The sequence below is a fragment of the Anopheles cruzii genome, chromosome 3 (assembly GCF_943734635.1).
Source record: "Anopheles cruzii chromosome 3, idAnoCruzAS_RS32_06, whole genome shotgun sequence".
NCBI lineage: Eukaryota > Metazoa > Arthropoda > Insecta > Diptera > Culicidae > Anopheles > Anopheles cruzii.
In genome coordinates this window covers 1,057,780-1,073,205 of record NC_069145.1, presented here as the reverse complement: position 1 = coordinate 1,073,205, position 15,426 = coordinate 1,057,780, and positions in this window count along the sequence as shown.

Sequence of the window (15,426 nt, the reverse complement as noted above, 5' to 3'; positions counted from 1 at the left end):
GAACCGCAAGGCGCAAGGAGGAGTGTTAAGCAATGGACTGAAAGTGTTGAAAGTAGCGATGCGTACCATCATCTGGGCCGCTCTCGGGTCCGGGACCACAAACGATGGTCCGGCGGGTCCGAAGCTGGCCGGAGTTGGTGGGGTTGGTCATAAAAAATGAAATATAGCCCGCTTTATGACAGTCCAAATAAGTTTATGAGTGTGAGTGTTTTTCGGGCCAAACCCCTGGACACCAGGAGGACAGCATCCAAACCAACGTGCACACAGGAACAGGCGGAAACGGAAGACATTTAGTGTAAGGCAAGGTAAGACACTGCCACCAGTGCTGGGCCGCAGATAAAGCGGCGGATTAAGGAATGACACCCCATCATCCGCAGTAACCCGAGCTCCATCTGTCTCTCTCTCTCATATTCCCGTTCGGTGGCCGTTGTATTAAAAGACTATTTTCTCACTTAAGACGAGAATCGTGCTCCGACTACGATATTTGCCTAAACGCTCAAACATTGCCAGCCGCCTTTCGTTTTCGTCTTTCGTCCGCACACACACACACACACGCTTGGTTGCTGGCTGGACAAACACCAACCCGATGGCCGTTCCGGAAAATATCCTTCTCGCTCGCTTCTCGCTCGCTTCTCGGTCAAGATGCGACGAGATGCCAAAAGTCATTAAGGAAGATAAATTTAATGGCAATTACACACATGCATTTCAGGGTGGCCAGGTGCCAGTGTGGTCGTGGCGCTCCGGCGCTCCGAAGATCCTAAAAACAAAGAAATGGTGAAAAAACAGCTTTCGAATTAGGCGTACTCACCTGGCACCGTGCGAACGGGATTCTCGTTCGTGCGTTTACTTTCGTCACCTTCCGGGGGATTGATTGGATGGCTAAACAAATCGAGCCAAGCGAGCGAACGGTCGGGCGGACCACAGGACTCTGATTGACCAACACGTTTCTTAACGAGATTTTGGGGTCCCCGCCATTCGCTGCCACTCACCGTTCGCCGTGGGATGTCGGTGACTAACAAGTTTATAACGTGCCTCGTTGCGTATGGCTACTAGATTAAGTGGATGTTCCGTCGCAAAGCCAACTATTGAGTCAAAAGAAATGAAAAGTCAATCAAGCATTCCTCGGACCAAATTGTGCCTGGTGCCTCGTGTTAATTTGCAAATTGCACATTGCATATGCAATGAGTTCTGGGCACACCGACAAAAAAAAGACGCCTAAAGGAACCACATAACGGCCGACATCAAAGGCAATCCTCTGGAAATAAATAATTACAAGGAGTAATTCTCTCTCTCTCGCTCGCTCTGGTGATCTTTTCGGCGGTGGATGAAAGTCATTTTGTTATTCCCGAGTTTCGGGTGCAAAAGAAAAATCACAAAATTAATAACACTTACCGGAAGCGGCATGCGGAAGCCGGGCATTGCCCCGCCATTCAAAGTAGAATCGGGGGCCCTAAAGGGGGAAAAAATCGACACCCCGAAGCTGGCTTTCTGGAAAATTAAATTCCCCCCCGCCCGTGTCGAATGCGCTGCGGATTTCCTTGGCGTCCTGCGTCCAAATCAGAAGGAAGAAGGAATAATCCCAACATTACCGGAACACACTCTTGGCGGTGGCTGAATGGCTCAAAAAGGGCACAGGAGAAGTAGTTCTGGTGAGAGGTGCGAAGTACAAAGAACACGACCAACTACCAACCCTGGGCCTGAACCAACCAAATCCGCTGATCCCGACGGGCGAGTCGGGCGAAAGCATGTCACTGTCGGAGTCATTTCGGAGCGCAAGGCGAGAGTGTGTGGACGAGCGAGCGCGCGGTGCCGAAAAACATCCTCCCTGCAATTCAATTTCAGCACATTCGCAATAATGACGATAACAATGGAGAGAAACTACTGTTTTCTGCACCGGCTTTCCGGGGTCCTCTGTGGCCCCTCTTTCCGGTTCCGTCTTTTGCGCCGCAGCCGCGTGTGCATTTTTGTGCCAGATTCCGTTTTTTTCTTCGCCACGCATTCTGCACCAGCGTGTCACAAACAAAGTGCTCCGTAGGTGTACTTCAGCGTTCTTAGGGGCGGTGTCCTTCGCCCGCAGCGTTCCTCGGATTCCGGTTCGAAGTCCACAATGGGGCAATGTCATTGAGAACCGATGAGACTGGCAATAATAATGATGAGAAAAACTTGCGAGCTTGACTGTTGTCGCACTCCACCAACAGGAAGTGGTTCTTGCCGGGTCCTTCCAGTGGCCAGTTATCTCCGGCCACCACCACCGATCGGAGATATCTAACCCGGCGACGATGGCTTTGGCATATGTAATTACAGTCGCTAGCAAACAAACATCCTTCGAACGGAAACTAAAGTCAATGTCTACTATGGATCGGGCTGTCATAGCGAATTGCCGAATTCGAGTAGATTCGAGCAGATGCTTATTTTGTAATTGAATTAAAAAGTGCATTCAATATAACCCTTTATCGCGTTAATTAGTTTAAGAATAATATTCCGATGCATGATACGCACCAATGAAAATGGCCACTTTGCCGAATAACCGTTAGAGAAGCTGCATCACATCGAATGGCCCATTTCCGAACTACAATGACCCTGCGGACCAACGCCTCTCTCGAAACCAGACCTCCTCACACTATATGTTCGCACATTGTGGGCAACACTGTAGAACCGATCCGGCTGTCGGCTTTCGATAGACTTCCGTGAATCCGGCACCACCGCGCGTGTCTATTATCTGTATCTTTTCGATTTTCCTGCACTTCCCGCCGGGTTTCCTCCTTAAGATCATTACTCCCAGCAGCGCAATCCTGCCGTCTGGCCGGCCACAGCCGGTCTGCTTCCGAAACTCCAGAACCAGACACACACACACCCGTACCCGTTTGACATGTATCCGGTTTATGTTACGGCGTACCGTAGGTCGTTACCGATCCTCGTGTGGTGCGGTCTGCGTGCATGCAGGCAGGACTGTTTGGCCTTGCATGTGGCACTCCCCAAGGAAGCCCGAAGCTACCGGAACGCAGGATGGGCTCCCGGACCCATTAGAAGGATGAGCGATACACTCAGGATAATGCATTGGGCGAACCGAACGCATCGTTTTGAAGACACTGAAAGGGAAAAAAGGAAGCCCCCAACTCCAACAATCGGGACTTCTTCGAGGCCCCATCACAATCACCGGAACCGGGGCTCTCGTCCTGCGGGGCGATGTCGAAAGCTTCTTCCGAAATGATAACGACGCCGCCCAACACTCTGCCCGGGCTGGGAAAAAGTAGAGTTCCAGTGGCCGGGTTGGAACCGGGCCAAAAGTTAAGAAATTTGACTGCAACGTCTGCGAGTCAGGTCAGGGAGACGCTCCCCCCCTCGCTACTCACTGCCCTACTCTCGTCCAAAAATGTCGGAAAGGAAAATGTCGATAGTTGAAATGGAACAAATGTGTGCTGGTCAGTCATGCGGATCAACCACATTTCCCGTCTGGCCAACGGAACCCTGTCTGTCTGCCTGTCAACGGAGGCGTAGGGTGGCCCGAAAACCCATTCAGCCGTTACCCGGGCTGCGGCCTGAGAGCTGAAGGGAAACCGACAAAAAAAACCCGAAAAGATGTTGATTTTAGCTCAAATCGATACAGGGCTTCAGGTCCCGCCAACAACAAACCAAGGCGGCGAAGAATGACCGGCGCAGTTTTGGGGCCCACGTTGAGTGCATAATTTTTAAACAGTTTTTATGATGTTGTTTTGGCTATTCTGGCACAACAAAGACGCCAGCAGGCACCGGTGCCTGTGGAACGAGGAAACTTCTGTCCGGATCTGACCCGACGATCGGGACCGGTTTCGGGGACAGATTAAAACTTTGTCGATCATCGAAAGGATTCCAAGCTGCTGGCCATCGAAGGGGCCGTCGAAGTTTTGCACAATTCGAGAACCAGAATTACCCCCATGGCGAGTGCGCTGCAAGCGGAAACAATCGAAAGACCGGCACGGAGTCCGCAAGGAGAATAACGATGCAACCGGAACCGGTTGGTTTCAATGTTCTGGTTCTGGTCTGGCACTGATTGGATTCGGATAGAAGTTGGAACCGTCTTCCTGGTTAAGATGCTTTTCCTTTATTATCGGTGACGAAATTAAGTTAAAAATCTGCCCTCCCGAAGAGCGGATGTTAGATAATTGATCGCTTCACTCTCGGGGAATGGGGGAAATTGTTTTCCGTCACGCTACACAGTCCGGTCGGGTGCTGCTGGACGTCAGCAAATACTTATCGTGCTTGGGCGTCGTGGCTGGACACGGCGCCAGAGTGCGGTGAATACGAAACTGAAACTGCAGCTCTATATTGCGCTCATAATGGTGCCGAGGTCATGATTTGCATAATACAAGCTTTCGTAGCTATTTTAGCCCCTCCGCCACGAAACGGTCCGTTCGTTGCATCCGCTTCTGCCAGCGAGCTCCTGGAGCATCAAAAGCACTGCACAACACCGCTCATAAGATGGACCACGAATGTTGCCTTTTTTTTTACCTCGCGATCGCCATCACGCCCCACGCGGGACTCGCGAATGAAAATTTTTAAAATTCAATATTTTTCGGTCAACCGCTGAAGGCACGGCGTCGTTTGGGGCTTCTGTAAGACCCGAACGATAAGGAACCGTACGGTTCCTTGGCTCGAATCCCCCGTGAGCTGAAAACAAAGGCGCAAGGAAATTTGCTGCCAAAGGATGCGCCGTCTAGCAATGCCCTGACTGCTGATGGTGCCTCGGCACGGCACGAGACCAAGGCGCTCGCTCTCTCGTTCCCTTGGGCCACGTTCGGACGCTGAAAAACGGAAATTATTGCTTTCGTCGTTTCACGGAATGCGGAAATTTCTGGATCAATTTCACGCCGCATACAATAAGCCGCGGTGGACCCGGGGAAAATAAACTAACGGAACGGTTTTCAAAATGCAAATTTTTCTTTAATAACCTGACAAGCACTTTATTTTTGCTTAAGAACAAAAGTTGACCCAAATTCCACTTCCACTAGTCCATGTTCGGAGGGCATTAGCGATTGCGAAAAGAATGCCTTTTTTCAGATTCGTTTTATTTGATTTATTTGATGGAAAAATCGTTTCGTGAAATATTTCAAATACGCAATTTCCACTTTCAAAATTACAAACGCATTCATTCTGTAAAACTTGTTAGGGTCCCGCTTTACGGCCATTTGTTGAATCAAAAGAAGAACTTCATAGGCACAGGGATTCGGGCTTAAGGAATCGAGCGAGGTAGGTGATGTGAAAGAATTACTCATTGAGCATAAAAGAAGGGAGAAACCAGAGCACCGTACAGGAAATCGTTCCGCACCATAGAAAAAGTACACATGCACCATCTCCGCCATGCCACAAAGCCGACCGCGCGATCCGAAGCGGCCGAGAAAACATCGATCGGCACTAAATGCTTCATCATAAATTACACGGAACGGGCTTAGAACAAAAGGGAAAACTCGAGCCCGCCCCGGAGAGCGCAGTACCTGAAGTACCGACGTTGGGTTCCACCGGAAGTCCATCCCGGGCCCGGCCGGGGGTTGGGTGGGGCAGCGCGCAAGAACAGCCGGGCGCAATAGAGAAGTTAATTTGTGATACGGAAATAAGTAGAGTAAACGATGATGGAAGGATAAGATTAAACGGCCGCTCCAGCCGGCGATTCAGCCGGCTGACCCGGGACGACGTCTGGGGACGATGATGGGAGATCGGAGGCCAATTGAACGGTACAGGAAATCCCGGCCAACCAACCGACCGACCGACGAGCGACCGACCGACCGACGTGTTTCAGCGGCCATGAAACACATCCGTTCTGCTGTCCGGACGGCAAATGGCAGACAATTTACCAACCAACCGGCTTGGGGGGGGCAAAAATAGGCACCACAGGCACCAGGCCGAGCGTAGCGGAACGGAACCGGAAGTGTACGTTTTCCAGCCATACGTAAGTGCTCGTATCATAAATTAACTTTCTCAGCAAACCGTAAAGATGTGATTAATATCATTGAATCTGTTTGTCCTGCGGTCAGCTCGCCGTGAGCGACCGACAGATCGGTTCGGGAGCACCATCATCATATCGCCATGGTCCTGCTGACACCGACATTCCGGTGCAATCCTGACAAGTGCCAACGAGGGGCACTTCTGGCCGGCTGCACCCCGGAATGGAACAATGCTACTTCATTATCCGATCGCCGTCATGTGGCGCGTAATTTCCACCGGAATATGATTTCGAATCGCTTCTTCGCTCTCTGCCAATCGCGCAACCTTTTTCGCACTTTTTCGGGACCTTCCACGACCACGCTTCAGTTCGGTTGTAAATTTACTGCGAAACCGTGCCATGGGTCCTGGGACCTTAGCTCCTTGGTGTGGAATCCATGGCGACCCAAACGGGACAACACACACCGGACCATAGACCGGTAGCAAACGGCATAAGTCCCGGGCTCACGGCTCACGTATCGGAATCGAAACGAAATAACAACACCCGGGGAACCAGCGGCAGCGTACACACCAATTCCCGGTACTGTTGATTCAATATCGGAAACCTCCGGCTTCGACTGACGGCGGACGAGACATGGTTCGGGAATCCATACTTCCCCCGGTAAGCGAGTGTGTGTACCGAGCGATGTGCGGACATCAGGAAACCAAAATAATGGAGACCGTTTGATTGAGTTTTGCAAAACCAATTTTCTCACCCTTCCGGTTCGGTTTGATGCGGTTTTCGGAAGGTCCCATCGATACCCAAACAACGTCGTCGTCGTCGCCATCGTCGTCGATGTCGTCGTCGCACTGGGAACTCTCGGCTTCCGGTCCGGGTTAACTAGCCTCGGTATAGATTGGGTCCCGGAAACGGGGTCCCTTCATTGATTGTCGTGTACGATCGACGCTGGCTACGACGAGACCCTTTGGAAACGCAGCGCACTCTGATCTACTCCTAATCTGGACCATAATCTGACCGACCACACCGGCCACCGCGTGGTCGCCCAACCGCCACAACAGGCGTCGACCCAGCTCGATGACATCGATTAAGAGCGAGCGCCGCTTCGAACTTCACCTTCTTCACCACGGCACAGATTAAGCCCTCGACAGCCACAAGACCGAGAACGAGGTCGAGAGCGATGGTGTCGTCATTATCCTCGAACGTCCTCTAATTGGGCATGCAAATATTTGGCTAAAAGATGCCAAATGCCAGATGCGAAACAATCCCTCAAATCCAGGGCGGGCTCTCGATGCACTTAACAGGTTGCTTGTCGCATTAGCAACCCATCCGCAGTGGGTTAACGGTGCCCCACCAGGGAACGTGCCAAATATTGCCGTGCTCGTGCAGTCGGGCTTCTCATTTGATTGCCGTGTTCAGATTACGCACTTCCTCGACGAACGAGGCCGTGCTGATGGGATGATACAACCTTCCTCCCGAGACGCGTGATCTTTAACGGAACCGGAACGGATATCGGTTTTCTATTGGGTGAGAGTGTTTCCTTGGTTTGTGCGGCCATAAAAACGAAACAGAATGAAGCGGAGTGAGCAAAGTGGACCTCATAAAACACAAGCAAGACATATTAATGGTTCTTTTCTCGTTCGACGATTAATATCATGTTTTGATGCCATTAACAGTGATCTTGTCTTGGAGTTCTCGCTACTCGCCACTCACTCTACACTGTTCAGATCTTGAAAGAGATTAATGTGTGAGGACCTCCAAAAGGGTGATTAGACCATCGCTAACACGTGATATCTAACGCCCCGGAAGATTAAAAGACACCCTTTAAGATAAAGCTTCTTCTTCGACCCCAAAAAGTGCTCCAAAAACCCAATGACCTAGTTCCGCCCCATAAATTGTACGCCTTGCGGTAAACATTCGATTGCGGCTTTCTTTACACAGACACCCAGATAATTATCTTCTATTTGACTGGCCCACCCCCCGGGTCCGTTCCTTAATCCCGCTCACTTCGAAACGAAAGGTAATTCGAAAGCAATTCCGGGAAACGAGCCCCACGTTGTGGTCAGCCCCCATTCGGACATTGTTCCGGTGACTCTCCCTGGGTCACTTTTTACATCGATAATCCCGTAAAAAGCCAGAACTTCTGAAGGCTTTCATCGTTTGACTTTTAATTTTTTACCTGTCGAACGAGAAAACTCGACCATTCACTCAAGCCGGGAGTCCTTGAACTCGTACCTTGCAACCGAAAATGAAACCCAATTGGCCAAAGGCCCCCGACGAAGCACAGAACTCTGCCGTAATCATCATCTGACGCAATCAAGTACGCTACGGAAATTGGTACATTGGTTCGTCCGCAATCGCAATACTCGGTTCCCTCGGCATCGACGAGACGAACCCCGGTACGGAACCGGGGCAGGGAGTAGCATTTTACATACATGCTACACTTTTCTGAAGTGCCTCCTCACATCCGTCCCCCACCGGGATGGCTATTCTGTGCCAATCAATTGAGGGCAAATGAAGAGAAAAAAACGGCCCAACTCCGGCGGTGACTCCGCAACATGAGAAAGCATGGCGCAGGCCAGGGCAGGGGGCCTATAAACACACATAATGTACCGATCGAAACAAAAGTATGCAACAACATGAGAGAGAAAAAAAAAACTCAAACCAACCGCAACATGGCACGCGTCGTAATGCAGGCCGAGCCGATGCTGGGGCTCCGGATCCCACAGCCATCCTGCGGGTTCCCTAATAGAGGCCGCGCACTCAACGGTGGTTCACAGTGGCTGAGTTTACATGGCATAACTTTAAAGAGTTTGCCTTTTTAACGGAGCGCTTTTAATTTGCTAACTTCATCTCGCGTGCCCGTGGTTGACATCCTGGTCGATTCACAAGCCCCCGGGGAGTGTAAAACTATTTCGAAGCATTACTTTATTACAGTTTATGTAAAAGGACATCGAATCATTGAATGTATTTCAGCTTTTCTGTGTAGTGACTTTCGAAGGTCGATTCAAGTGCGGTTTTTGACATTGCAAAGTGCAAGGCCTGCTGTGTCTAGTGTACGGTTCTGTTGTTCGCGGAATGTTAGTGTGCCGTGTAGACCAATGATGTGTGGGGAAAATTGCTAACAAGCCATGAAGCTACTGCACACACACGAGCGCACTTTTGTCGATCGAAGTAACCTCGAAGGTAGCATAAGTTTTGCGCGCTCCTCGTGAAGAGCGGAACGCAAAGCGCGCGAAGTTGTTTTCTGGTTCGATGCGATTTTCATTTGATACGTTCAAGATTCAAGAGCGTTGAAACACACGCAACTACGAGGCGTTCGGTGGCATCCTGTGTGGTGGCCACATGGCTAAATGTTTACCGTGAGCATACACCAGGCGTCGCCCGAGGCTCACGTGAATCATCTGTATCCTCTGCGCAGAGCGGCCATTCCGCAACGCTGCGTGGTGTGCGTGGCCAACGGGTGGGGACTACAACCCAAAAGAAGGGATATGCAACCCCTCCACAGACACTCCAGGTCGGTGGGGGTGATGTGGCTCCAATTTAATCAGCTTCAAATTAGTGCTCTAGTTGACCGGGTCGCGAGTAGCAACGACACATTGGTCCGCTCTCGGAGGATCTAAAGAAAATCATCCGCGTGCCAGGTAAATGGCCCGGACATCGGCTTCCAAAGCGCTCCTGCAGATCCCCTACTCGAGCTCCACCTGGCCCGGTGACGTATGGTCGTGTGATAAATATTTGGTGCGCCCAACCACGTGGCCCACGAGGTCGCATCAGTCCACAGTCGTCGCATCGGAAAAATTGATTTCTCGATACCTTGACTGCTGCTGTGAATCTTCATCGAATCATTCCGACAGATGACACATTCGCGCGCGCGAACGAGAACGGCGGACCTACGGCCCCCGCCGGGACCTACGTGATTGGCCGTAACCGTTTCCCATCGACCTCCGATACGCTTGATACGCTTGCGTGCCTTGTTGGGCTACCTGGCCGAGTCAGCACCCAGCGCCGCCAGACCGTGACAAAAACGGGTGGAAAGTTCAATTTCTCATCCATAAATCAGTGCCCGGACCGGAGCCTTTGCGGTCGGTTCGGTTCGGTCGCTCCCTCGCCACCTCCTGCGAACCTGCGCGGCTGCGAAAACATTTTGCTTTATAATACTTCATCAATCTTGGGGCGAATCTTGGGCACCGGCCACCGCTGGATGCTGGATTTCTTCGATCGCGCCGCGCTGCGGTGTAATTTCGCTCACCTCACCGCGATCGGTTGACGTGGAAACTAATCGAATGCCAAACGATGCATATGATTAATTTAACCACCGGTTCGTGCGTTGGCAAGTGATGCGAATTCAGATCGATACGTCGCGCAGGATCCATGTAACGTGGCCCTCCCTGTTTTTTTGCTTCTTCTTCATCAAATTAGACAGTATCAGTGAACCTGTCAACTTGCGGATGGATGGTTTTACGCCAATGCTGTACGTGCTCCGCGGCGCACACCGAGCGTTGGCCGTAATGGCGTTCGAATTCGGTTTCGGGGTTGCCGTTCACGGTGCACACGGTCCGGAGTGTGGTAAAAAAGGTGGTCACAGATGCACCAAGACCCGCCAGTGGCTCTGGAGCGGCTATCCTCGAAACCAACTCGTTCCGGAGCAGTTGTCAAGTGCAACTGCGTGACAGCGGCCACTCCATTTGCGGGCGCCTACCAGGACTGTTGGCCTGATGCGATCATAAAAGTAAATCTTTGGCCATGATAATTTATGATACCCTGAGACACAGTCTGCTCTGGTGCTGCTGCTACGACCGCAAGGACCGCACGGCGACGACGACGACGAGCAAAACAGTCGCTGCCGGGAACATGACGGCACTATTTCCATCAGCACGGCACGGCACTCTGGTGGCACCACTAGCCACCAAGAAAGCCGGCAACCGACTGCGGCCGCCGTGAAACAAGATTCACTTTACTTCTCCATCATAAATTCAAATTTTATTTCCAACACTCGGGCCCCGCTCGGGAGTCTCTAGCTCGCTATCCGTTCAAAAATCTTCACAGACAGCGCCCTTCCGGGCACCGGGTGAAGATGCTCCTGCAAAGGGTGTCGGGTCTCGGGCATCGCCGTGCACCACGCACCGTACCGTTGCACTTTGCTCGATCGTAAATAATTTGACATTCTGCGTTAGAAGCAATAAAACTAAGCGCCTTCTGCTATTGCCACAACGCTGCTCCATGCTTTCGGCGCGAACCACTAGCAGCACCGTAATATGGCGTGAAAGCACGCACGACCACAGGCCACGACCGGGGCCGTCGCCGCCTCCGCCGGCCGGCCGGCTGGACCGATCTCTGTGGCCGATGCACCGGTCTGATGATTGATCTGATTTTCGTGTCGGCTTCACGCGAACCTCGAAGGCTGACCCGGCCGTAATTGCGTAATATCGGAAACGAGCGGTGGCCATGGCAAAAAACCCGGTGCGAAGGTGAAGGCTCGAGGTCACTTCGCGGTGTCTTGTCCGCTGGGCGCCTAAATGTAGTCTATTAGAGTGCACCCGTCCATTATCTCACATTCGGTGTTCGCTTGTTCCGCAGATAAGTTCCCGATCGGGGACGACGGAAGATGCTGAAGTTTGTCACCGTCAGTGGCCACCGTCGGGCTGATGCTGTGCAATCCGAGGCACCTGCAACAACTCTTGCTGATGGGGTGATTCCGGTTCCATTTCGGGTTAATCGTTGTCTCACACTGTATCAGCGGATCGATCAATGGCAACGGTAGGTCAATCAGAGGGGCCAGGAAGACGACTACAGGAACCCGGCAAACCAGCATACGGCCAGTTCCACGAATTCCAAGTTTGACGATTCCAGTTATATTTCCTTAAAATAGACAAGATAATTATGAGCAATTCGAAGAATTGAGCTGTTAAAGGCAAACTTTTAATGACTACTTCAAAACGATCGCTTACATGGTTTTCAAGGACCTATATTGTATATCATTAGAAAGATAATAACGTTGTTAATGACTTTTAAAGGGGGGTTAAAGGTTAGCCGAACAACTATTTAGGCATAAGTTAAAAAATGTCCTATAGCTGCCACACACCAAGATTCAGATTTCCATATTTCATATTCATTTCGGGTGCCATATTAGGCCCGAAAATGCTCCACTACGAAAATGATATCGAAATGACGGAAGAACACGATCGACCAGATAATCAATCAGATGAAACACGATGAAAATCGCGGTACATAAAAGGTTGGACTGGTTGCGGTATTAGATTATTATTTATGTTGCACTTTAATTTTTTTTATGTCGCAGGAACAAAAAGGGCACTGTTAACACATGTCCAGTTTGGACCTCGCCTTCGTTTGCTTACACCGGAGCACGTTTGCCGGGAATTTGTTTCGTTCCTGTATACCAACGGCACGCTGTTCATTCGCAAGGAATTCGCCTGCGACTGATGGGACAATGTCAAGTTAGAGGAAGCGCCGTGCTAGTGAATGCCGACCCCAAGCACAACTCCTTCACGACCAAGCAAGACCGACACCAGAAATTCCTCATTCACGTTTAGCGGGTGAACCGTCGTCTTCGTGGGGCTCAGTCAGGGACACTCTTGAGTTCTTGTCTTGGCACCGTTCAAGTTTCTGTTGAATGTTACAAAATAATCAGTCAGTAACTGGAAGTAAAAGCAAATAAACGCAAGCTTATTGAGTTCTTAAAACATGTTTCCGGAATTATCAAACTAGCATGATGCTTCGGCCTTAGCTAGAAGCCAATAAAATACCATTCGGCCACGGAGGCATCGAAAAGCATAACTTAAAACTACCATAACCTCGACCGTAAAACAACAAACTAGCGCGCAGTGGTCACCGAACGACTGCACCAACGTTACATCAAAGAGTTTTAGTCTCGCTTTCGATGTGTGTGTGTCCTTTTTTCATTTCGAACATTTTAATTTTGATTTATGTGTTACACTTTGCGTCCGTCTGATGGTCCAGCGAGCCCGAAACAAAGCTGCAGCACGGCGGTGGCGGCGGTCCAATTGTTTTTTTTTCCCTTTCTCCTGCCGCAACTGCAAAGGGCCACAATTGTTAGCCTCAGTTTCAACATCATGTAAAACAAACGAACACTTTTTACTTTGGCTTTCTGAACCCGCACCCGAAACACACCCTGTGCTGGAAACTACAGGGTGAACTACAGCGAGGCAGATGCAAACTGACTGACAGGAGCTCAAAACCAAACACACATGCTGTCGGTTTGCGCAAGAACGGCGCTTCCTTTTCCGCCGGGATATGAATTTACCAGGGGTGTGCGTTGACAATGAGACTGTTAAAAAGATGGCTGTACCTGCCGATTGGGACGTCCCAGTTAAGCGGTTCATTCATCGTTACTTTGTGTTGACATCAGGTATAAGAGTCCAGGTCGCAAAAAAATTTAATTAGTTTGCAAACGGCTGTTGAAAGGGTTAGACCATGGCGAGTTTTGTGCCCGAAAAAAGCGTTTTGCGGGGATCATTACTTTTTTGTTACCTGTTAAAAAAAACGGTTGCAGAAGCGCAAAAAATGCTTCGTGAAGCTTACGGTGTACACGCCTTTAGCAGACCACAGTGTTTTAGATGGTATACACGATTTAAAAATGGCGATTTCGACATTTCCAACAAAGAACTGCAAAGAACTCCAAAAAAGTTCGAGGACGTCCAACTTCAAGAATTGTTGGACGAAAACGATACGCAATCTCAACTGGAACTCGCGAATCAACTTAATGTTCATAGAAGCAGCGTATGCAGACGATTAAAGGCCATGGGGAAGATCCATAAGTTGGGAAAATGGGTTCCTCATGAACTCAACGAAAGGCAGCAAGAAACCCGGAAAACGACCTGTGATATTCTGCTCGCCAGGCACAATCGAAAGTCATTTCTGAGTCGGATTGTTACTGGCGATGAAAAGTGGATCTACTTCGACAATCCTGCACGGAAAAAATCATGGGTCAGTCCGGGGCAAGTGTCAACTTCGACTGCAAGACGAAATCGATTCGGCCAGAAGTTGATGCTGTGTGTCTGGTGGGACCAAGTAGGGGTGGTGTACCACGAACTCCTGAGATCGGGTGAAACAGTTAATACACATCGCTACCAGCAACAACTGATCGATTTGAACCATGCAGCGTGCGAAAAACGACGAGAATGGGCCAAAAGACACGGAAAAGTCATTTTGCTCCACGACAATGCACCGGCACACAAAGCGAAACCGGTCCAGGATACGATCCAAGCACTTGGCTGGGAGCAGCTACCCCACCCGCCGTATTCTCCAGACTTGGCCCCTTCCGACTACCATTTGTTCACATCGATGGCACACGTATTGGCTGAGAAGCACTTCAATTCGTACGAGGAAGTCGAAAATTGGGTGTCTAGGTGGTTTTCGGAAACAAACGAAGAATTTTATTGGCGCGGCATCCACAAATTACCTGAAAGATGGGAGAAATGTATAGCTAGCAATGGCACATACTTTGAATAAAATAGAAAATCGCATTAAAATTTTATAAACATTTTTTGTGTGTTAAAAACAGTCTCATTGTCAACGCACACCCCTGGTATTCAAAGCAAAACAAAGCAAACACAATTCAAAAATACACTCGTTTACTTTAAGCCAACGCGGCAGAGCAGCAGGATGGATCAGAACTGACCCCCAAAAAATGGGCGCATTGGGCATCATGTTTTCCCACGCCCAACGCACACTGAAAAGCGCACTTCATCTGTCTCGTTGAGGTCCCCGCGAATGTGCAAATTAGTTTTTCGTGGAAACATGTGCGATAAATTTTCATTACTCACCTCCACACACACACACCCGGTAATTCGCTGCAACCTGAAGCTGCCAAAACTAATTCGGACAAAAACTAAAACCACCCTCCACCCATGATTCAATGCTCGCCGGCTTCGGGAAGTGGTGGGCGCGCTTCGGGGTGTGTAAATCGATCTGCAAATACCGCGAAAATGGTCGCCATCATCGTTTGTTTTAATAATTAATAAATTAGTGTTTATTTAACGCGACGCCACCGCGACGAGCTGCGTCGTGCAGGGACGAAAATGCATTACACGCCCGGCGCGCTCAGTTCGCGGTATAACTCATCATCAGAGAAATAAGATAGAATTAGTGGCTCACCTCGGCCCACTCGGCTCGGTCGCCCATAAAAGATGGTAAACGTTCGAAGGGGCTTAACCCCGGTGTGCAACACGGTGCATCGACGCGGTGCCGTAAAGCGATGCACACCAAAGACACTTGCCGGGGGTCCATGTGGGAAATGTTACAGCTGGCTCCAACAATGTACCGACACCAATACCATCGTGATTCGATCCCTCCCTGTGCGGCTGTGTGTGTGTGTGAGGGTCAACAAGCCAACCAACTACACGAGTACGAAGAAAGTCGAAGGAGAAACTTCCCGAGCCGAGGCAGCCGAGGTAAGGTACATATTTGTAAGGATAATAAAACAATCCTACAGGCGCATCGGAACAAAAACGGAACAACCATAACGAATT